General features: G+C 41.3%; 1 long non-coding RNA gene across 1 annotated transcript in view; it reads left to right on the forward strand.

Annotated features, from left to right (window-relative positions):
• Positions 1–21,955, forward strand: part of LOC144817953 (uncharacterized) — a 100,520-nt gene extending 78,565 nt beyond the window's left edge. Inside the window, exon 4 of the long non-coding RNA XR_013607008.1 lies at positions 18,395–21,955. This is a non-coding gene — a long non-coding RNA (uncharacterized LOC144817953). The remainder of the gene's footprint in view (positions 1–18,394) is intronic.
• The last annotated feature ends 423 nt before the right edge of the window (positions 21,956–22,378 follow it).

Below are 22,378 nucleotides of genomic sequence, written 5' to 3' on the forward strand. Positions count from 1 at the left end.
TTGTACAATATGTCATGCAGACTTTCACAGTCCAACCACCAATAACCATTCCAAATCAAACCCCTCAACAGGGCAATACTCTAAAAATTACTCCACAGACTATACACACAGTCATGGGTAAAATGCCCACAAAAGGTGAACAAATTCCATTCTGGATAGCTTAAAACATTATTCAAATTCGAAGCAATATTTCCTAATACTAGCCCTTATGAGAAACACAGAATTCTAACAATCTGTTTACCAATGTGTATCACACCACAACTGGAAGACTGCACAACTTGGGGCCCAGTCTTTGCTGCTATCTATACTAAAACACATGGGGGTCGATTCCGATCCGGTAAAATCCCCGTCCGTACGAATCGTATCCAGAGCCGTTTCCGTACGACTCGTACGGACGCCGTACGACCGGACGATTCCGATCCCGATCGGCCGACCCGGACGCGATTCGTACGGTACACGTCGATTCGTACGGAAAAGCGCATGATCACCTACACACCGTACGGCGCGTACCCCCCATGATCGCAGGGGTACGCGCCGTACCCCTGTGATCATGCGGGGTACGTGCCGTACACCCAGCGTACATGAGGTACGTGCCGTACACCCACCGTACATGGGGTACGGTGCGTACCCCATGTATGCTGGGTGTACGGCACGTACCCCGCATGATCACAGGGGTACGGCGCGTACCCCTGCGATCATGGGGGGTACGTGCCGTACCCGGGGGGGGGCGTTCCGTACCTTTTTCGGCGCGAACTCTGCGTTTACGACTGTTTTCGGCTCCCGTAGGAAAAGGGTCGTACGGCGCGTACCCGACACGAATCGTACTTGCTGGGTCGTAAAAACCAGCCGCGAACCGTAGTGATGTCGCGTACAGCCGGTTCCGAGTGAGACTCATACGGAGTTTTGAGTCGTACGGAGTCCTGTACGACTCGTACGGAGTTTGGCACCTGGTACGGATCGTACTTCGTCGTACGTACGGGACGTCTACGGGTACGATTCGTATGGGGAAAAAACTCTCCGTACGACGATTCGGAGCGCATTTTACCGGATCGGAATCGGCCCCATGGTGTTCGGTCAATTGCGGTTATACCAGATGTCCTGAAACAAATTCAAAACGAATACGGGGCAGAGCCTGCTCTGAATTTAGGTATGAAATTACTGAAAAATTTCGACCAGGTCTCAACAATAATATTATCTAACATTAAAGGGGAGGTAGCATCAGTGGTGATCCACCAACGTTTAAGGGAATTTGATGTAACAGAACATCAACATGAACTACCCAGAATAATAGGAAAATCATATGCAGAATTAGGCAGAGACAGTTTCGGTGGAACATCTTTGAAGCCACAACTGTCTGAAGGTCCTGAAAAGGACTCTATTAAACAAAATCCTACATCTTCTAAAAATAAGTGGGAAACTGATAAACAAAAAACAAAACAGAAACATTCTAATTCCTGAGGTAGGTCTCCTCAAAAGGAGCCCTCTGAAAGGAGGTATAACCTCAGGAATAGGCTTAATATAAGAAAACCTGACAGGTATCAGGATACTGGACGGTCAGATCACAAAGAAGAAGGCGTGAAGTCCAAAGACGATTAACAAGTTCAGATAAACAAATCAAAACCTCAATTCACCGAGAAGAAGGTAGCAGGTCTGAAGATCAGACATGCCAAAAATACTGAGAACACAACTCAAGAACGGAGAATTGGCTCAGACAATGCTGGACAGTGCAGCAGCAGTAACAATAGCTCCCCAGAACCTGAAGGAACTTCTGGAGATAGTGGACATGAATGAGTACATAACAGTAGAGACTGTAGACACCAGGGTTAGTACTCCACAAACGTTATATGAAATAACACTCCGGGTGGAGGGAGACATACCAAGAAAAGTGAAAGCACTCTTTTGGGAGAAACTTTCAAGGGGTTATGATATACTTCTAGCAGAAAGGGAGGGGTCACCAGAATTTGTCACGGAGTGCCCACATGGTGTGGACATCATTATGCTAGCCTTCTCCAACCATATTCCAATTCACCTAAAATATACTTATGCCAGGAAATGGGCAATTGCCCAGGCCCCAGCATTATACAAAAATCATGTGGGATGGGATGAGGACTCACCTCACCACAAAGTACAGTTAAAAGGTAGTACCCAATAAAGCAAGAAGCTAAAAAACAGGTCAGGGAGATCTTAGATCAACTTGAATACCAAGGGTTGATTGAAACATGCACCTCCTCAATGAACAAACCTTTGTTTCCTGTATCCAAACCAGACAATACATATCGTCTAGTTTTGGATTATAGACATTTGAACACTTTTTCCAAAACATTTGCAGTGCAAAATGCACATGGTACAGCATTAATGAATACCATTGTGCGCAAAAAATATAAAACCACATTAGACATTTCAAATGTTTTCTTTTTTCAAAGCATAGCCCCTGAAAGCAGGTACTTAACAGCTTTCTCACTAATGGGAATCCAGCGTCACTTCTGTCAACTCTCACAAGGGTTCAGGAACAGGAACAGGAACAGCCCGGGGTTATTCTCAGCAAGTGTAACAGAGTTACTGCAAATTTATGATGATGAGGCATTCTGACAGACGATGACCTAGATAGGCACTTGAACAGGGTGAGTACCATTATACTGGGCTTCGCCTCTGAGGGCTATAAATTCAACTTTAAAAAATCCAGAATTGTCCACCTCAATGTCCTTTTTCTAGGATATGAGTGAAGGCAAAAGCCTGGCAGCTAACTTTTTAGAAAAGTGTGCGCTGCTCCAACCTCCAAAAACACTAAAAAATGTACAGTTGATTCTAGGTTTCCTAAATTTTGGAAGAACTCACATTCTAAATTATGTAGAAAGGATTAAACCTCTCTACGAATTAATCAAACCTGATTTTTCATTCAAAAATTGGACATAAGAACACACAGAAATATTGCGTTCGCTCCAAGCTAACATGTTAGCAAAAAATCACTTTCAAACACGCTTAAATACATGTCATTTAGTAATCTGAATTATTTTGGGTCCAGGCGGATTCACCTATTTAACATTTAATGAGGGTGAAAAAGTAGCAATTGCATACAAATCACATTTGTATACACAAGCAGAAATGCGCTTCACTTCAACAGAAAACATTCTGACAGCAGTTCAAACCGCTGTAGCAAAAGAAAGAGCTCTAGCTCAGGGGAAACGCATTATTGTCTTGACTCCATTACTAGCCTTAGAGGCAGTTACAAAAGCAAGCATTCCAAATGCAAAAGCTTTACACCCAAGATGGATACAATGGGTTATTTCTCTTGCTGCAACAGATGTTGAATATGTTTTTGATCCTGTTTCAAAAACACACGCATTCCTGCAATATGAACATGAATGTCCTTTGCCTGCAAAAATTCTGCCTCTTGATCAGTATGAATTTTTAATTTATACTGACGGATCAGCACAACCCGCTATAGGGAGTAAGCAAGCTTACAGTGCAGTGTGCGCAATCGTTAAAGGTTGCATGCGCGATGGTATCTTCCAACCTATGGTCACTAAAACTCAGTCTCTAGGAGATTGTACAGCTCAGCAAGCTGAACTACAAGCATTCAAATTGGCACTTGAAAATACAGATCGAGAATTCCCCAATTCCTTTTACTGTGTTCAATCATACAATGAATATTTACAGAATTGGCTTTAAAACTGATTAAAAGATGAAAAAGGTGGCACAATAAAGCATACAATGCTTTGGGAACAAGTAGATCAGTTGCGAAACGGACTACAAAAGACTCATGTGATACACACGCTGAGTCATCAACGTGATGGCGTTCACGTTGCAGTGAATTCATTGGCTGATGATGTCGCAAAGGAGGTTGTACAAACGGCTTCTGTAGCTGCGATCACCCGTTCAAAAATGAGAATAGACCGTGAGATATTGTTGGCTGTCAATGCTGGAAGCAAAGGCAGTGGTGCAGCATTACCGAAAAAGTTTTCACTCAAGTACTCTTATGTAATTGATGCAAACGTTACCTTTGCTGGAATCCCTGGAGTGGGGATAGGGTAATTCCAAACACTGAACGTAGAGCAGCTTTGATTCTTGAAGCACATCTTGGGGAGGGTCTGTCACATCAGGGCATCTCTAAAACAATATTAACATTAAAAGAGATGTACTGGTGGCCTGGTATGAATACACTGCTTCACATCTTCATCAATAACTGCAGGGACTGCAATAGACAGCGTAGTGCAGAACGCCATCAGACACCAGACTACGAAGTAGCCTGCCCAGTACAGACAGCATTGTTAGACAGCATTAAACTCTCCACGCGCAGGAGTCCTTTTGGACAATTGTGATCCCATATACACTAAGTCAAGGTTCCTATGGATGTGACCTCAGCGCTCAGCTGACGCTCGAACTGTTATAAAAGATTTGCGAGTCTTTATCGGCACATACGCAATTGGCACACTACATTCTGACCAGGGTCCTGCGTTTAGCTCTAGGGCTTATAAAGAAGCTATGGACATTTTGGGTGTAGCATTGCGGTACTCCTCTCCATTCCGTCCTGAGGGAAATTCTGTTGTAGAAAGGTAAAACCAGGACATAAAGCAGTCTATAACAGCTAGAGTATTAGGTTCAGGTGATGGGTAGGTCAAACATCTTTATGGGGTCCAACACTCATTAAATAATTTGCCAAGAAGTTCTCTAGGGGAGATTCACTCCATATGAGGTCCTATTTGGGACAAGAATGTGAGTTCCTGATCTCGAATGTAAAGGCACAGTGGTGGAAAATAAACCTTTTGATATCAAAGATCATTTGGCCCAGCAAGGCCTGTCTGGATCCCAAAAGTTGGGGATCTAGTTAGAGAGAAAATTGTGGATAAGAAGTAATTTGGGGCTTCTTACAGACAGCCATTACCTGTCCTAGCCATCCACGGAACAAGAACAATACTTCTGCCGCCCTTTGCTGGAAGAAAGGAGAAAAGATTTGTGTCAATTGACCACATCAAACCACACCATGTGGCCAATACTAAATAGTAGGCCTAGTGGACCCCGACCTAGTAGCAAACGCACTCCTCTGGCTACTATCCAAGAAGTTCAGACTGAAAGATTCTTCACCATCGAGAATTCAGCAGTAACAGATAAAGGACTAAGCAACCATGCTATGGAACTCATCCCTCTTGAAACCCAAATAACAGTTCGTCAAGACACACCTGTCTACACCAATGTAACACGTGATCAACTGGTTTCAGCGATTTCAACTAATCCTGATGCAATTCCAACAACTGACCGAACTGCTTCTGGCTATTTCATTAGCTTTGATACATTTTCTGAGGATCCAAGTGAGCCTGAAACAACGCCAGCCCAAAAAACTTTCAAAGAACAAGTACAAGACTTTTTTCATTTTCTGAAAGAGACTTATCTGGGTTCACCATGATTTAACTATGGATCATTTCTGGAATATTTTTCTTTCTGCTTAGCCTAGCATTAGTAATGACTCTTACAGGGCTTGTGAATGGCAGATATATTCATTTGGACACTGAAAGTAAAAATGTGAACTTACTTTTAAAATCACACAAATTATCCTATCGTGAAGCTGAAGCAAGATACTTGTCAGCAGTGAACATCACAGCCGTTGCAATACAAGATGGCATAGTTTGGGACAAAACCGATTATGATATATTCTGCCCATCTGAAGATTCTACACTTATTTAAAATTTCATTAAGTGACTTTATTACCTCTAGTACCTATTCTGATGATTGGGACATTGAGACTGTTAATAACATGATGTCTAATTTACAAAGATCTACTGCGTTCTCTAACAATGAAAACTTAGAGGGTTCATCAGACTACGAACACCTTTATTGTTATAACCACTATGGTCATCATTTCTTGCATAAATTTGCAACACCTAGAAATTTATTTATGTTTAACCAATGGAAACATTGTCCTACACCACCAATGCGTAGTTCAAAAACATTTGCAAATAAGTTTCCATATTTTTCAGGATACAATACATCTGATCCAGAAAACGTTTACTATAAGAATGTAAACAAAACAGGACAGAAAAGTATGTTAACTAATACAAAACAGATTTATTCTGCAGCCTTTATCGCCCAACTGTCTAGACAAGGGTTTGATTTTAGGAAAGACACAATCGACACAAAAACTGTCTGGCGTTCCAAAATTTGGCAAGTACAGGGAATATAAACTTTGTTTAGAGTCTGTATCATCCCAAATCAAATAATGTTTTTGAATCATACGGGTCCCGACAGGCAGAGACAGCACAAGCTGCGCTGAAGGAGAATAGTCCCAGTGAGGCACTCCCTTCATTGCCGCCGACCCGAAGAAGTGCCATCTGTCACTTCAAGAGGTACAATGCGACCTCCCATTGACTGATGAAACAGGTCAAAATACCTATTTTTTCACTATATTCAGTACCCTGCACTGGTCCGGAAGAAAGCCCACTGACCTACACAGGCGAATAGGGCTGAAACATGTCGACCGCATTTTAAATCACTATATCAGTGCGCTTGAATCCCTTATCATTCCACAGTTGCACACCAGTAATTTTCCAATCTAGTCTACTCGAACCCAGACCAATTAAAGTTTCAGTCTGCCTGTTCGGGTATTTTAAAAACTTCCCTTCAGCACTTATCACCCACTGTTCACGATCACTACTGTTTTAACCATGGGTAAATACCTCCTGGCGGAGGGTGCATAAAATACTGACCCAAGGATTATGCACACACGTGTCAACAAGAGCGGGGAGACAGCATATACCGCTACGAGATCCCATTTTACACGTGCATGAGGGTCTTTTACTTGGGAGACACACCACACCGACCTGCGTACCCTGGTTATGCAGGACAAGTGATGCTTCCCCCTTGATTTTTGATTAATCGAAAGGAGACTGAATGGATCAGCACTCTTCCTTCCCCCATTGATTGATTGTCATCAGACTACGAACACCACCTTTATTGTTGTAACCACTATGGTCATCATTTCTTGCATAAATTTGCAACACCTAGAAATGTATTTATGTTTAACCAATGGGAACATTGTCCTACACCACCAATGCGTAGTTCAAAAACATTTGCAAATAAGTTTCCATACTTTTCAGGATACAATACATCTGATCCAGAAAACTTTTACTATAAGAATGTAAACAAAACAGGACAGAAAAGTATGTTAACTAATACAAAACAGATTTATTCTGCAGCCTTTATCGCCCAACTGTCTAGACAAGGGTTTGACTTTAGGAAATACACAATCGACACAAAAACTGTCTGGTGTTCCAAAATTTGGCAAGTACAGGGAATATAAACTTTGTTTAGAGTCTGTATCATCCCAAATCAAATAATGTTTTTGAATGAAACTGTCCAACAAACGTCTTTCCTTGGATTAGCCAAGATCAAAGACATGAACACACCTTCCGTACCAACACCTGCAAGTAATAGCACTACACGGGGAGCGGTAACAGTAGACACAATACTACAAAACAATAGATCAGATCCTAATTGGGAAAAACGGTTGCTCTGGCCCATAGACACAAAGATTCCTAAATAGAACACAGGGCTTTACTATCAATAGGCCAGACCCACGTTATGTTCAACAACAGCATCCAGGGTTAGTAACAACATACAGTGTAGGAAAAGTATGCCTTGATTGGCTACAGACATCTACACTCGAGGATGTGCAACAACAATTATCTTTACTTAAAGACGGTGCAGACCTTAGGGATTTCTTGCGAGGACCAAGAAAACCGCATCAAAAACATTTCATATATGCCGGCATCTGTGCTGCTTATAATGAAATATGGAAGGTAACACAAGCAGACGCCGCAGAAAGAATATGAGAAATTGATCGTATTAATTTAGAGAAATCTCTCACTGTGGTCGCCAATGGGTTAACAACTCTGTCATCCAGGATACATTCACTGGGCAGCATTGTATCCTCTGCTATCAACATACTGGAACAAGATTTAGCTATGTTACAACAAGGCCAGTCTCAAATACGTTCTATTATGTTATTAGACTGGATGCTGCAATCATTGCATTCAGGCTATGTGCCTTGGCGTTTCATCAACACGTCGTCTCTGTTTAAAGAATACAATCTTACTGATAAACAGATTGAACTGGCACAAAGGGGAGCAAAGTATACAGTGCTGAGCTTTGAAAAACTGGAAAAATTGCCATTTACGGTAGCAGAAAAACTAGCTACAGAATGGATCATTCATGGCAAAATAACTCTGCCTGTTACAACTTTCCATTTTCAGTATTGCCTCAAACAAATGCAAGCAGGCAAATTTGAAAGGTTGGGTAAAGAATACATTAAGACATCCCGGGATTTACTTACACACACAGATGTTGGAGTGGGGGTCGTGAAGTGTTCCTTAGCGGTACACACTGTGAAAATGCACTGAGTGGTTCACTCATATGTCAGGATATTAGTTTACACAGGGCTAGTAGTGGTTCTGTAGCAAACATATCCTGCCACCTCCAAGGTTCACCATCTGCTGTGATTAATCCAACTTTTGGCCAACTTTCAAATGGAAGTTACCTCTTGTTGAATGATCAGGGTTGCTGTGACATGTTGCCAGGAGTCCCATATCTGGTAACCGTTACTTCCAGGGTCACTTGCTGTAAGCAAGTATTGTTACCCAAATAGACACAGTCACAGAATCGCCTTTATGACCTTCGTTGAATGTCTTCTCTATACGATTTGATACTTTAAGCAGAATAAAAGCCATACTTTTGCAAAAAACCGTGCCTTTGACCTCGGCTAAAGAAACCTATGATCTACAAATTGCAAGGACTCCGGCTGAGATACAGGCTTTAATAAGTACAAACTGCTGTATACATCTCGCAGAAATGATGGGACGTATCTTACACATGTCTGATACGAGCGGAATTGAACATGTATTTAAGACCATATGTTCAGGACTGTTAACAGCTTTTCAGGCAGTCCTCAGAATCATTCCAAATCTTTGTGCACTTGTTGTTTGGTGGTCTGCCACTAATTCAAGCCCTTGTTGCAGGAATCCTATTTTTATTCCTACTACTACGCTATGGCAAGCCAATCCCCTGGCATCACTCCCAGCAACTTGAAGAAAGCTCTCCTAGAACGGAAGTGTTTTGAGTGCATTGTACACCTATTGGGCTTATCTCGTCTACGAGAATTAAATACAACATGGTTTCTGTCATTCAGACCAATCTAGAAAGATTGCATCTTACCTGTTCTATGCTGCCTGCTTTGCGGTGAAGAATGTGTGCTAGACATCTGTCTAACACTCCCATCAGTCATGCCAACGGATATCGATACTCTGCTGGACCTGATAACGGGCCATGCTCTGTGTTGTCCCCAGAGGCTACCAATCCTGATGACGGCATTCGTTGAGATCTCACAGACGCTACATTCTACTGCTGAGGTACGAGATGGATCAACAGCCACACAGGTAACATTGGATACGAACATTGCTACTGGCGATGCTTCACATCCATGTGCAGTTAATCATCTAAACGAGGTATTCCAACTGTCACCGACATCGATAGACAAACTTTTGTCTACAGGAATAGAGGATTTCATGTTTTCAGCAGACCCATACACTGACTTTGATTCAGCTCACAGTGTACCGGGACAGCTATGAATTTGGCCTTTATTTTTTCAAAACAAAGACAAACCTTGGAACTTTTCCCAAAAATTATTTTTTTTTCCTCCAAATTTGAATTTTTCTTTTTATGGCAAAGTAATCTGCTTACAGTACAACTATTCATAGAGAACAGACTTCTTTGAACACTTCCAGCGACACATTGTCACCCTATTTACAACAATTTCATTTAAGTAACATGTTATGTAATGGCTTTGGGTTTTGAAAACTTGTCAACCATTTAGTCATATGTACATGTTTCTATTAATTCATATTGCATTTATTTCCGATATATGCTTAGAATGAAAAAACTGCTTTAAAATGTACATTAGCTGTGCATTACATGTTTAGAAAAAGTTTTTTAAACTTATTTTAGTATGCTTTTACGAATGTTCTTAGCAACATGTGGTACTCAATTTTATATGTTTAGCATTTTAATATTAGCATTTAGTACTATCGTTCATTTGTTAGTGGAGTGGGTGTTGTGTTTCGATTTAGATGTCCTTATATAGGTTTTCCTGAATCATTTCCTTATATAGGCACAATTCTCATTGCCCTTATATAGGCATAAGATCCCAGTCCTTATTTAGGCATTAGCCATGCTATCCAAATACAGGCATGGCCACCTCCATCCGTCCACCCCAACGTCACAACAAGTTCTTAGAAACCAGACCCTTAAGCCATTGGAGTTTCCCTAGCCCAGGATTAAGGATTTTTCCAAGAGCTCATTTATTATGCATGAACCGCTATACCCTAAAGGCTCATTCCTAATGTCTTCCTCTGCCCGACTTCACGTCAATGCAAACATTCCTAAATCCCTTCCAGGAATAACTATACCTTCCGTTACCATGGCAAACCACGGCTCGACTGCACAGCCCGATACAGCTGGCCACGGGAAGTTCGGAAGAGACCACGACTTAGAGGGATTCGTGTCCCGGCCTGACGCACTGATAAGACGCTGTCATCCCTGCTCGCAGAGAATCCAGCTTCCAGTGTTCTGACTCCCTTCGCGGGGTGTTAGAGTTTGAGACCTGGAAAGAGATTCCAACCTCAAGGTATGGAGCTGACTAGACCCTAGAGGGACTCTTGGCATACAAACTTAGCATACAAACTATAGCTTACCATACAATAGAATACAGCACCTACTTCTTACCTTGTATTACACTAAGGTTAGGTACACTGGGGTAGAACTAGTTAGAGAACGCATTGTATGAGTACTCACATTTTAGCCTGTGTTATTTATGTATATGTATATGAATTTGTGTCATAGCTAAAAGACAAAGATATTGCAGTATTATTTCTTTCTACGGCCTACGCTGTACATAATATTCTTGCATACTGTCTTATGATTGTAACAGCACATATCTCTTACACGAGAAATAAGACTGTTCAATAAATCATTCTTATTGAAGCGCCCGTCTACTCTCTCTGTGTAACTCTGCAGAAACTAAGCATGCACGATTAGCTGAGTGAAACTGTTATCTATTGTTTCCACGATTCTGAGAGTGTTCCGTTTCTAAAGGGAAAGAAAGATGTCATGTTTATGCGGTGCCGGAAACTACTCACTTCTTGTTTACAAGGAGTTTCTAGTGGCCTCTGAGTTAGCTGGCACACAAAGTAATTAAGTTTAATTTAGTCGATAGGGGCATACTGACCTCAGTCCTATGCCAAAACTATAGTGTATATTATTCCAATGCGCAGAACCTATTAGGGAAACAGGAACTAAACTACAATGGAATGAGCTGTATTTTTCCTATTATCTGAACTAATTATATTTTTCTATTATCAATTCTGTAACCTGATTGATATTTGACTAATTAATTAAGACTCAAAGAAATCTCTATCTTTAATTAAAGAAAATAAAACCCTTTAATGTACTCACAACGTCTCATCAATTGACTCAATATAAAGTACTTTACAGTTGATGATGCATAAACTGTGTGTTCTATTTTAGTTATCGCTCTGTTCAGAACACGGTGGCAAATGTCGACTGCCCTGAAGGGAAGCTATTAGGATTTCCAAAGTACAAAATATGTAAGCTGGGATATTTAGTCTTGAAAGCTCATTTTGTAATATCCTCATATACCTTTCCAGCACACTAATAAAAGCAATCTGCAATTTTCTATTCTGTATTTGAAGTTGTCTAGAGTTGATATTCTATCCACTCATTCTGAATGTTCATTTGTCATTGTCACTGAATTATATATCACCACCAGTGTATAAAAGTTTGTCACGATCTTCTTGAAGGATTTTCATTTATTCTTGCATGAGCAGTGAAGGCATATTCGTACACACTTGGATAATTGCATACATGCAAATTCAATAACACCATATGTGAAGTCTACCAAATATTATGATTCAGGTACTATATTTTAAATAAAGAATATGAGTGCTACATCTAAGATAGTTCTGCATTGTTTACTTATCAAATTTCAACCGCCTGTGTATGTGATTTGATTGAGAGGTTTAATTTCTGTAGTTGAGTACTAGACAGTATGAATTATCTGATGTATCCTGATATTTATCATTGAGTGACAAGGTACTGTGACTCTTTGATGTTGTAATATTGATAAGATATCTCATATATGGCTCTTCAATTCAAAGATCAATCCCATAAAGAGCGGAGTCCTTATCTCACCTTTTTGGTTCTTATATAACACAAGTCTCGTTTTAGAGTCCATTCTCATGCACAGTTTTCCCTGAGTTCCTTAGTGCGATAGGAGAGAATGCTTTAAATATTTCTTCTTCTCCTCAAGATGGTTTCATAACTGTGGGTGGAGGCCAATCGTCCTCATTTAGGATAATGTCATAGGCCTTCGATAATTATACTAGAAAAATCACTTGGAGAACTGAACAGATTGCTCCTTGAGGGTCTGGTGCACTGTTGTGATTTTGGCTGCATTATCTTAACTGGCCATTGCACATTTCCTGTTCCACAGAAGGACTCTCTTATTCCAGGACTTGCTGTTTCTTTTCAGTGCTCACTCCTGCCTCTTTTATTGAAGTGAGCCTTTAAATCTGAACTTTGCCCCTCTATTTTACCACTTTGCTTGATGTACCCTTGCCAGTGTTACCCTTCCTCAGCTTGCTAACCACCATGTTTGTCCCCTATATGACCACTTGTTTCTTCTTCAAAATGGTTCTTTGAGTCTCTGGCAGGGCCAGACTGGGAAACCAAAGCAGCCCTTGCAATTTTCTCGGACCAACACCTGGGGAAACACTACCTGACCCTGGGAGATTGGAAATGCTTGCTTGCTGTTTTTGTTACCGGGGGAAAATATTGCAGCACCGCTGCAAAACTGGCCCCCAGTAACAAAACCGGCCACTGCCGCTGCAAAACCGCACCCCCACCCTTCCAGCCTCAAGGGGAAGACACCTGATGCTCATTATGGCAAGTCCGGCCCTGGTCTCTGGCATCACAATATTCCTGCAAATAATGTGAAGGACAGCCATAGGTATTCTGATACTGATCAAGATGCTTCAATGTTTTGTAGTGTTTCGAATAATTACCCCTTCCAGATGGTTCACCGAAATGAGTATCCAATCTGGACTTTCTGCTTGCTCTTTTGTTTCTTAACATCCAGAACTTTATCCCCTAGTGTTCCCTTAACCTCAACCTAGACTTGAGTTCTGATTTGTGAGTGTGACTATGTATAGAGGTATAGATTTCTGAAATAATCTTCTGCAATTCATTCTCGCCCTGGTTGAGTGTCATTGTTGCGAGGCGGTGGCCTAAGGCCAAGAGCACCAATCTGCTCCTGTATTAGGAACAGTCGAAGAGATCACAAACACATTTCCCATTAGTTTAATATCTAAATCAAACTCCACTGCCACTGTTGTCATTTTTATCTGTTTTAATATGTTTTTATCTGTTTTTGGTGTGAAACATTCACACCCATTTCTGCCACTAACTGGAAGAAGGTTGAACGCACAGAAAATAGGAAAAATAAGCTATGTCCCAGTAAAATGACAAAACTGTATAGAACATTTTAGTTTTCTGACAAAAGTCTGCCTATTCCTGAAAGGTGTGAAGATGGTGACTTTAACACCACAAACCCTTTGTTGATACCATTTGCAGGGGGGGAAAACAGACGCTTTCTTCTGCAGTTTTCCCCAAAAAGCGAAACTTTTGCTGTATTTTGGCTAATTTCTCAGTCCCCTATAGGGAATCAAAAACCCTTGGGTACCTTTACAATCCTTAGAACATTGGAAAACAGGACCCACATTTGGCGTGGATTCCTTATGTGGACAAAATGTTATGAGGGTGTAAGTGTGAACTATCCTAAATAGCCTAAAAAAGGCATGGGGGAGGAGGCCTGGCAGCGCAGGGGTTAAATGTGTTGGATAGCAAAATGTTTAGTTTTGATAGTAAAATATGGTTACCATAGGTGGGAAAATGGACACCATCTAGTCAATATAGTGTTGCTGTTAAATATATCATATTCAACTGTAAAATAGAAGAAATTTCATGATCACGAAGGAATGCTGAGACTGTCTTGTTTTGTTAACATGTCTATGAGTTTTTTCTAACTCAGCAGCATATAAAATAAACCACTTCCAACTTTGTCTGTGACAAGTGTTGGAGAAGACAACATGTGTGTTGGGAAACAGAAAGAATAGGTTTCAAAATATCTCCTTCATCTCTATTTCTAGTCTCACTCTTGTAATGTGGCCTATATAATTTCCAGTAGATAATCATAAATTGTGGATGGTCACATGCACTAAAAGAGGAAGGTAGTGAAACCTCTTTCCCCAATTCAGTCTACTCCTTTCAAACCAAAATTAATTTCAAAATCTCCTTTCATTGCATGCCCTCTGGCCCTTAAAAAAAACAACAAGTGATGGACTGAATGTGGATCAATGTCACACACTCCCCCAGTCAAAAGATCTGGGCCCAAATCCATCGTTTTTTTGCACTCCACACCACCCTGGGTCAGATAATGGCTTTATGCAAATCAGCTCTGACCCTGTTGCCCCATGGGAACAGTCCAGTCCGAACTACAACAGCCATATCTTTCCCAGACCGGAATCAAGCATCCGAGGACCGGACCGGTTTCGATGTAACACCTCTCTTCAGCCCGGCTAGCTTGACTCCAAGTGGTGTGGAGTGCCTGGGACCCACGTCTGGGCATCCCCAGCGCACTTAGGGCGGCAATTGCAAAAAACAACAAGTGATGGACTGAATGTGGATCAATGTCACACACTCCCCCAGTCAAAAGATCTGGGCCCAAATCCATCGTTTTTTTGCACTCCACACCACCCTGGGTCAGATAATGGCTTTATGCAAATCAGCTCTGACCCTGTTGCCCCATGGGAACAGTCCAGTCCGAACTACAACAGCCATATCTTTCCCAGACCGGAATCAAGCATCCGAGGACCGGACCGGTTTCGAGGTAACACCTCTCTTCAGCCCGGCTAGCTTGACTCCAAGTGGTGTGGAGTGCCTGGGACCCACGTCTGGGCATCCCCAGCGCACTTAGGGCGGCAATTGCAAAAAACAACAAGTGATGGACTGAATGTGGATCAATGTCACACACTCCCCCAGTCAAAAGATCTGGGCCCAAATCCATCGTTTTTTTGCACTCCACACCACCCTGGGTCAGATAATGGCTTTATGCAAATCAGCTCTGACCCTGTTGCCCCATGGGAACAGTCCAGTCCGAACTACAACAGCCATATCTTTCCCAGACCGGAATCAAGCATCCGAGGACCGGACCGGTTTCGAGGTAACACCTCTCTTCAGCCCGGCTAGCTTGACTCCAAGTGGTGTGGAGTGCCTGGGACCCACGTCTGGGCATCCCCAGCGCACTTAGGGCGGCAATTGCAAAAAACAACAAGTGATGGACTGAATGTGGATCAATGTCACACACTCCCCCAGTCAAAAGATCTGGGCCCAAATCCATCGTTTTTTTGCACTCCACACCACCCTGGGTCAGATAATGGCTTTATGCAAATCAGCTCTGACCCTGTTGCCCCATGGGAACAGTCCAGTCCGAACTACAACAGCCATATCTTTCCCAGACCGGAATCAAGCATCCGAGGACCGGACCGGTTTCGAGGTAACACCTCTCTTCAGCCCGGCTAGCTTGACTCCAAGTGGTGTGGAGTGCCTGGGACCCACGTCTGGGCATCCCCAGCGCACTTAGGGCGGCAATTGCAAAAAACAACAAGTGATGGACTGAATGTGGATCAATGTCACACACTCCCCCAGTCAAAAGATCTGGGCCCAAATCCATCGTTTTTTTGCACTCCACACCACCCTGGGTCAGATAATGGCTTTATGCAAATCAGCTCTGACCCTGTTGCCCCATGGGAACAGTCCAGTCCGAACTACAACAGCCATATCTTTCCCAGACCGGAATCAAGCATCCGAGGACCGGACCGGTTTCGAGGTAACACCTCTCTTCAGCCCGGCTAGCTTGACTCCAAGTGGTGTGGAGTGCCTGGGACCCACGTCTGGGCATCCCCAGCGCACTTAGGGCGGCAATTGCAAAAAACAACAAGTGATGGACTGAATGTGGATCAATGTCACACACTCCCCCAGTCAAAAGATCTGGGCCCAAATCCATCGTTTTTTTGCACTCCACACCACCCTGGGTCAGATAATGGCTTTATGCAAATCAGCTCTGACCCTGTTGCCCCATGGGAACAGTCCAGTCCGAACTACAACAGCCATATCTTTCCCAGACCGGAATCAAGCATCCGAGGACCGGACCGGTTTCGAGGTAACACCTCTCTTCAGCCCGGCTAGCTTGACTCCAAGTGGTGTGGAGTGCCTGGGACCCACGTCTGGGCATCCCCAGCGCACTTAGGGCGGCAATTGCAAAAAACAACAAGTGATGGACTGAATGTGGATCAATGTCACACACTCCCCCAGTCAAAAGATCTGGGCCCAAATCCATCGTTTTTTTGCACCACCACACCACTCTGGCCCTTAAAATGGCATTTCAAATACCAACGATATTGCTCCTGTACTGAAATACAGCAATAAGGAATAATCAGCCAGAGTCACCTGTGTGCAACATAATGTGGTTTGCAGGAGACACATTAACCCTCTATGCTACTTTGATTCAAAATTGGGACTAGACAAAACACCTGTCTCTTCAGCAAGTGCTTTAACCTCCAGAGCTACCTTACCATTATTATTATTTCTAGATATGTACTGGGTACATAAAGATCTATGCAGCAGGTGCCTTTACCCCACATGATATGTTAAAACGCAAACAATATACTGAAATGTTTCTTCTTGTTTCCAATTTCTTTCTGGCAGAGTTTTAATAAATACATTTGCCCAAGGAATAATCAGCCAGAAAAACAAATATAGGGAGTGTTACCTTACTGGTCAGTAGGAAAGTACTTAACATTCATGCAACAGCAGCTGTCTGAAGCTCAACTCGTAGAAGACAGAAGTCCTCGTCCTTGGACCCACCCATTCACCTTGGGACAACACCTGGTGGCCCACCGCCTTCGGCAACCCCCCATGCCCGGAACCTCTGCATCATACTCGACACCTCCCTCACCCTGACCGGCCAGATCAACACTGTTGCCTCCACCTGCTTCAACACCCTCTGCATCCTTCTCAAAACTTTCGAGTGGATTCCCCCGAACCTAGAAAGACCGTCACCCACACACTCATAACCAGCAGACTGGACTATGGAAACGCCCTCTACACTGGAATAAACAAATTCCTGCTACACAGACCATCCAGAACACCACGGCCAGACTCGTCCTTTGCATCCCACAGCATGAGCACTTCACCCAACACATGCAAAACCTCCACTGGCTCCCCGTTGAGAAGAGAGTAACCCACGCCTACAAATCTCTCCACAACACCGGACCCAAATACCTCAAAGAAAGAGTCTCCTTCCACATACCCAAAAGAACCCTCCGCTCCACCGACCTGACCCTAGCAGGAAACGTTGCGCATTTGCAGAACCAGAGCAGGTAGAAGAGCCTACTCATACGTCACGGCCACGGCCTGGAACAAGCTCCCTATCAACATCAGATGCGTCCCTACTCTGAACACATTCAGGAAGAGCATCCAGACCTGGCTTTTGGTTGACTCGGAGCTGCACCCCCCAGCGCCTTGAGACCCTCATGGGTGAGTAGCGCGCTTCACAATCCCCTGATTGATTGATTGATTGATTGATTCGCAATTGTTTAAATGAGGACAATGATTGGCTTACTATTACTTTGGGCTAAACATATAGCACAATACTACCAAATTCCAAAATTCAGCCACACAATAAACTGGTCTGCAGATATGATGTTGCAGAAGTATTACAAAGGCATGTGAAACATCCAATTTTGGTCTCACGAAAATGAAAACCAATAAACAAATACCTAGGAAATATAATGAAGAAATAAAGCAGTATATGATTGGCTGTTAACATAAAGTGGGTTACAAACACAGCCAATTACTACTAATTACATATTCCTCATCACATGACAATGAAAACAAATAGCCATGTAGATAACACATAAAATGAAGAAGGTAAGATAAATAGTATTGGGTTATAATCGTAACTGGGCCATTTTCATAATCCAATACTACATAATACCAGCTATGACCATTGCCACTCTGGTGACTGTTGGAAAGCAATACAACTCTATCTCTTCTCCACAGATTTTACACACAAATTGGAAGTAATATCTCATAACTTCCATCACCATATCTCAAGATAAAACAGGGATATTGCTTCATTGATTATTTGTTGTGCCTATTGCATTACAACCATAGGTACTAAAATATATATTTCTTTCTTTATTTCATCTAACAGATCTCCTCACATTGAAGACAATGCCTACAAAACAATACCAGAAGAAGAAAAATAGACATTGTACAACGATGAGAGAAAAAAAAATTTGAAAACATAAGGAGAATGGCTACTGAAAAACAATACTACTGGTAAGACTATGCAATTGCCAAACAAACCACACTAACACATTCCAAACAAGGATTGGATGGCCATCGCAAAAAAATGACCCTTTTCAAGAACAGACAACATTGGGAATATAACTGCCAAGCACTTTAAATCTTTTGTCCCAAAAAATTGGCTTTAAACACTTCCTATCAAATTAAAAAGGATTAACAAACTTCAACAGAAACTATACATTCAACATATATTATTGAATATATAAAGAATTGGTTTTTGGAAAGAAAACTCTTTATTTATACAATGAATCACATCAAAAGCCTGGACCATTTGTTTTTATCCTACCAAAAATATAAAGTACATAACAAACAACTTACTAAACTAACCTTCTGCAACATTTTTCAAGGCACTTGGAAACATAGCTCAAGCACTGCCATATTTTCATGAGGAGAGTTACGATCAATGGATTAATGGTGTCATTTCAACAACATGAAGACCAGTGTTATGAAATCTTACATGGGAATGTAGTAGCATCAGCAGAAAAAACAAAAATGAAAAGAAAAAATATTATCTACTGACGATTTGCAGGAGGAAAAGCACAAAACCCCATATGTAAAAGGAATTGCGCTTCGATTTGAAATATTAGAGATACATTTATTCTGAAGCAAGGAACTTTTCTGGTGACATTTAAAAATTAATCAGCACCTAAAAAAATGATATTGCCATAATCCTTGGACAGCTGCCCATTTCGGGTAATTACTGATCTACAAGGACATTACTTAGCTTGCCTCAGAAATCATGTGACACAACATTCCACTACATCAAAATGCCATACACACATCGTTCACCAATAAGAAAACTTGTGCCTGCATTATACTTTGTGAGATGAGCAACTTGTAGTATTGTCTGAGTGGATAGAAGGTATGATTTAGAGTTATAACTATAACTTTGGAATTTCAAATGTTTGTGTAGTTAATTTTATTTCATTGTTAGAAGAAATAACACGTTTATAATTATAATAAAGCTTTAACCTTTGTCTATTTTATTGATTGAGCTATATATATATGTATATGAGTTTAGACCAAAAGTCTAACTTAAAACAAAAGTCTAACTTTAGTAGTAGTAAAGTTAGACTTTTGGTCTAAGTTAGACCAAAATTCTAACTTTAGAAGTAGTAAAGTTAGACTTTAGGTCTAAACTCAGACTTTTGGTCTCAGTTTACTTTTGTGAATCAGGCCCGCTATGTCAAAGAAAAAACAAACATGTACCATGGTCTGGTTCTGTTGGAAAGTGCTACAATGCCCCTAGGCCAGGTTTGAGCCATTAAAAAGGGTGGGGAAAAAATTGAGGAAATTAGAACTATGAGCAGATCCTACATTATGCAATGTATATTTACCGGATCCCTTGAAAGATATTCAACCGTAAAGAACTAAAACATTAAACGATGTTGCACTTGCTTTTGGATTTCTAATGGTAAATGGTGCATCTGGGCCGCACTTACAAAAAAGGTACCAAATGATCTCCTTTCATCATTTAGTTAAATTAATACATGTTATACTAAAACAGATCCAGTACAGACTCAGCGCCTTCAGAATTAATATAAACAGAAGGAGCAAACTACGGCAGGCTAACTCTGGCTAATCTATTTTAAAAATTATTTTGAAAATAAACGGCAATGAAATTAAGGGGTTTCACTTTTATAGCTGTGACTATATGTTTGTAAGCCTTATGGCCTATTGAACCTCAAGTTCAAGTAATTTAAGAACTTTGGGGGATAGTGCAGCTGCGCCATGATATTTGGGTGACCTCATATTCCTACAGGCAAGGAAATCTAATAGTTTTTTTTTGCAAAGGGATTTTTTTAATTTGTCCAAACCAATCTCTTACTTCATTTTGGGCAAGCAAATAAGTTATCCTCCAGGGTTTTAAATATGACACTGAGATCCTATGTAGGATCCAGACAATGTATGGGATAGTTGGAGACACATTCATTTTCACACAGTTTATTTAGACCTAAATGCTAAACTGTCGTTCCTTCCACCTTTTCTGATGAATGATTATGTTTTCATAGGCTTTACTAAATAAGTCAATATGGAATCAATCATTATTCTCTGTTGGTCAACTGACTGGACTCCCATCTACCATTCTCACCTGCAAAATAGCTCTAGAGGAAATATTGGGCACTCTTTGATTTCCACAAAGCCCACTGGCTTGTCACAACCTCTAAGGAGCAGCGTGCTGGGTCTAAAACCGCTCGGAATATTAGGATGAGACAACTGGTACTCACACAATAGGTTCTGTTTGAAAGTTATGCCAATTTTTAGATCCAGTGGTGTGTCTCGAATCTCCCAAATATCTGGGTTTGATGTTGGTTCTCCCAGTCAAAACCATTGTTCTCTACACAATCTTTCATAGATGATGCGTTGCAATATGGATGTTCAGGATATTTTTACTCCCCAAAAAATACAATTTAGGCAAGATCCATGCTTCCACCAAAAAGGAATGGACACTTTTGGATATTTCACACTAAAAGGCATCATTGGAGATCATGCAAACTGAACCATAAAGACAACTTTATCTTGGTGAACACAGTCCAAGGTTGATGGGTATATTCTGCAAGGGTTTGGATAGAATGTGTGTGTGGACTACAAAAGAATTGCATGGGAGGCAGATATTTTCCATTGCATGTAAATGATAACAGAAAGCACATGGTCAGAGGTCACTTTTGAATTTAGTCGACGATGGTAGTCCTTCATTCTCCCACACATATCATCTTACAAACCTCCTTTTCATTTCTGTAGAAAATTAGAGGCATAGGAATATGTTATATCTTGTTATTGCTCTTATATGGTAAATGGAACTGATTCCTTCTTGACCTTAATATGGTTATCTAATAGCTTTTACTCACTCCTACTGTGTGTATGGCTCCTAGGGTTGTAGAACATCCATTGGTTGAACGGGTGGAGGCCCCTGACCTTTGGAAGCAACTACACCATGTGTGGGCTCTGTTTCTTGTGAATAAACATTGTTTTCTACTTCCAGCTGCATATTAGGCCGGTGTTAAGGGCCGGTGGGAGAATTCCATGCAGGAGTTCTGTTGGTATTAGATACAGTACTGTTGAAATTCAACAAATTATGAGGCATTGAACAATGCTGATGCCTAAATGTTTAGAATACTGGTAATCAATATTCCAAGATCTTGTTTGGGAATCCCAAGCAATGAACAATATAAAAAAAATAACAACAGTATAAAAACATATTAGGAGTTGGAGAAGAGGAAGGCAGTGGAATAATGATAATAGGTTAATAAAATGCCATTACGGAAGCCCCAAAAATATGAGTAGCAGACCCACCAGAATGGCTCCATTAATGTTGTACATATAGTCAAGTAATTGTGCAGCATATCTACACATTACTCATTAGAGGCAGCTCATTTATTTATTAACACCTACAGTGTTTATTCAGTTTCACCCTATGAAATCCTCTAAAATAAAATCACTTTTTGATAATGTTGATGGTCTGATTTCATTTGTTGCTGTCAGTGCTATTCCATTATGTGATGCATGTGTGGGAAAAACTATTCACTATTCACATCAAAGATCACAATGGCCACTGATGATGACCAATGTTCTGCTATTGTGCCGATATAGACAGTATAAACAAGTGTTTGCGTGCAGTAGCATCACAGTTCATGTTTTTTTTCTTTCATGATCATATAGCTACTACTGCTGCTGGAGCCTACCTACAATCCCAGCGGGAGATAGCCACCTGGCTGCAACACCAAAGGTTGAAGTCTGTTGTAAAGCAACTTTGTCTGCTAGTGGCCTTAAAGGAAAGGGGGAGGCAAGGGCCTCTATTTCGTTGGGCCTCCAACCAGGCCTGCCTCCA

The sequence above is a fragment of the Lissotriton helveticus genome, chromosome 2_1, assembly GCF_964261635.1.
Source record: "Lissotriton helveticus chromosome 2_1, aLisHel1.1, whole genome shotgun sequence".
NCBI classification, from domain to species: domain Eukaryota; kingdom Metazoa; phylum Chordata; class Amphibia; order Caudata; family Salamandridae; genus Lissotriton; species Lissotriton helveticus.